Here is a 2,893-nt window from a genome sequence, read left to right as displayed (position 1 = left end):
GCAAAGTGTCTGCCACGTAGCTGACATTCAATAGGTATCTGTGCAATTTAAAAACAAAAAAATGAATGAATGAATTGGCACTATTTCCAAAGGTCTTGCTCTTTTGGATAGCCACATCTTCTCCATTCCCATTTCTCCTACTCCTACTTGCACCCTAGCTAGTGCATTTAGTTTACAAACCCCACCTGTTTTGAACAATAAATGGAGGCTGCACTTTGATTCTCTCCATTTAACTTTCCTGATTTAAAGTCAGAAATCAGACTAACTGGGGACTTCCCTAGTGATCCAGTGGTTAAGAACCCGCCTTGCAATTCAGGGGACATAGGTTCAATCCCTGGTTGGGGAACTAAGATCCCACATGCCACGGCCAACTAAGCCCATGTGCCACAACTAGGGAAGCCTGCTTGCCATAATGAAGACCCAGCATAGCAAAAAAAAGGAAAGAATCAGATCAACTCATTTAAAATCCGGTTCCACCACTTACCAGTTTTGTGATCACGGGCAAATCATTCAACTATGAAGTGAGAATAAAGCATTCTTTGCTGAGCTGCCGACGGGGTCTGAAGAGATAATGCATATGCGAAGCTCAGGATGTCTGACAAATGGTAAGCACTCCATAAAAGGCTGCCAACATGCCATCCTGACTAAGGAAGACTTCGGGGCCCCATGAGCCACAGCCACGGCCACACTGGCAAACACTGGAAACACCCGGGAGGCCAAGGTAATGCTGGTGCCATGCATCACCACGGCATCAACTTCAATATCACCCAGGTTACTTTGGGAAAGTTGATATGAGAGATTACCACTCAAGTGGAACCAGAGTTTCTGCCCAACTGTCAATCTTGATAAACTGTGGACCTAGGTCAGTGAGCAGACATGGGTGAATGCTGCCAAGAACAAGACTGGAGCTCCTCCTGTCATTAATGTGGCATTGTCGAGTTACTACAGAGTTCTGGGGAAGGGAAAACTCCCAAAGCAGCCTGTCATTGTGAAGGTCAAATTCTTCAGCAGAAGAGCTGAGGAGAAGATTAAGGGTGTAGGTGGGGCTTGTGTCCTGGTGGCTGGAAGCCACATGCTGGGAAATTCGTTAAATGATAACAAGTGTTTTTCAAAAAAGAAACAGCAAGGTGACATTAATTTGTTGTTGTTGTTTAGTTGCTCAGTCGTGTCTGACTCATTGCAACCCCGTGGACTGCAACACCCCAGGCTTCTCTGTCCTTCACCATCTTCTGGAGTTTGCTCAAACTCATGTCCATTGAGTCGGTGATGCCATCTAACCATCTCATCCTCTGTTGCCCCTACTCCTCCTGCATCAATCTTTCCCAGCACCATGGTCTTTTCCAATAAGTCGGCTCTTTGCATCAGGTGGCCAAACTTCAGCTTCAACATCAGTCCTTGCAAAGAATACTCAGGATGGATTTCCTTTAGGATTGACTGGTTTGATCTCCTTGCAGTCCAAGGGACTCTCAAGAGTCTTCTCCAGCACCATAGACATTAAATATTGCTGTCATTGTTATTTATTAAAGTGGCATTTGATCAAGGGAAAGAAAGCAATAATTGAGTGCGTAGGCACCTCATATAGCAGAAAAAGCAACAGGATCAGGAATGGGGGAATCTGAGTTAGTTAAGGCTCCTCCAATGACCTTGTAATCTTAGACAATTTACTCAGTCTTTTATGATACATGACTTCCCTAGTGGCTCAAACGGTAAAAGCGTCTGCCTACAAAGTGAGAGATCCAGGTTGGACCCCTGGGTCGGGAAGATCTCCTAGAGAAGGAAATGGCAACACATTCCAGTATTCTTGCCTGGAAAATCCCATGGACGGAGGAGCCTGGTAGTCTACAGTCCATGGGGTCACAAAGAGTTGGACACGACTGAGCGACTTCACTGTCACTTTATGATACGTACCAAAGCATGTGTTACCAAGTCCAAGCTTGCTCTGCTCACTGCTCAAGAGGTCAGTGAATCAAGAGACAAGGTGTTGAGGCAAGGAATATGACTTTATTCAGAAATTCAGCTGACCAAGAAGATGGCAGACAAACATCTCAAAATAACCATCCTCTTGGGGTCTGGATGCCCAGTTATTTTATGGATCAGAGATGTGGAGAGGTGAGGAAGCAAAGTAAAAGGACCATTTAATATCTTGCAAATGTCTCCTACAGTGGCAAGCCTCAGGCAGGGGGAAGTGTTAATTTTTTTCTTCCTGCCATTTACAGGTGGACAAGGTTATGAACAAAGGCACTTTAGCTTAACAGTCAGGCAGAGGGACAGAATTCTCTGAGACAGCCCATTATGTATACTTATAATAACAAAAATGGCAAAAACAAGGGTTAGAGTCAAAGAAACAGTTTTCAACATGGAATCAGAATTGACTTCTCGCTGAAAAACATGGACATTTTTAAAATAAGATATGAATGATCTGAGATGTCATAAAGCATTAACCAACTGGGCCTCACTTTCTTTCCCCATAAAATCATAGCAATAAATTTGATCTTCTTTAAGGGCTCTACAAACAAAAACACTGTAACTCTAGGGGAGTAGGGAGGGGTACTATAGGGGTGTGGGAGTGGGAGGTATGAACTACCAGGTATGAGTTCAAAGATGTATTTGTACAACATGAGGAATATAACCAATATTCTGTAATAACTGTAAATGGAAAGTAACCTTTCAAAATTGTATAAAAAATAAAAATTTTAAAAGTTAAAAAATAAAAGACACACACACAAAAAATATATTCTAGACTTTCAGCCCAAATGAGAAAATCAAAAGTAAGACAATATGGCTAAATATTGTAGAACTAGTTATTTTATATATATACATAAACATGGGGTCACAATGAGTGGGACACGACTGAGCGACTGAACTGAACTGAGCTGAACTGACATATATGTGT

At 42.6% G+C, this 2,893-nt stretch overlaps 1 pseudogene; it reads left to right on the top strand.

Moving 5' to 3' along the window:
- Window positions 1-657: 657 nt before the first annotated feature.
- LOC122423129 lies at window positions 658-2,252 on the top strand (annotated as a pseudogene).
- Window positions 2,253-2,893: the final 641 nt, after the last annotated feature.

The sequence above is a fragment of the Cervus canadensis genome, chromosome 21, assembly GCF_019320065.1.
Source record: "Cervus canadensis isolate Bull #8, Minnesota chromosome 21, ASM1932006v1, whole genome shotgun sequence".
Classification (NCBI taxonomy): domain Eukaryota; kingdom Metazoa; phylum Chordata; class Mammalia; order Artiodactyla; family Cervidae; genus Cervus; species Cervus canadensis.
This window is presented reverse-complemented; position numbering and strand designations above follow the sequence as displayed.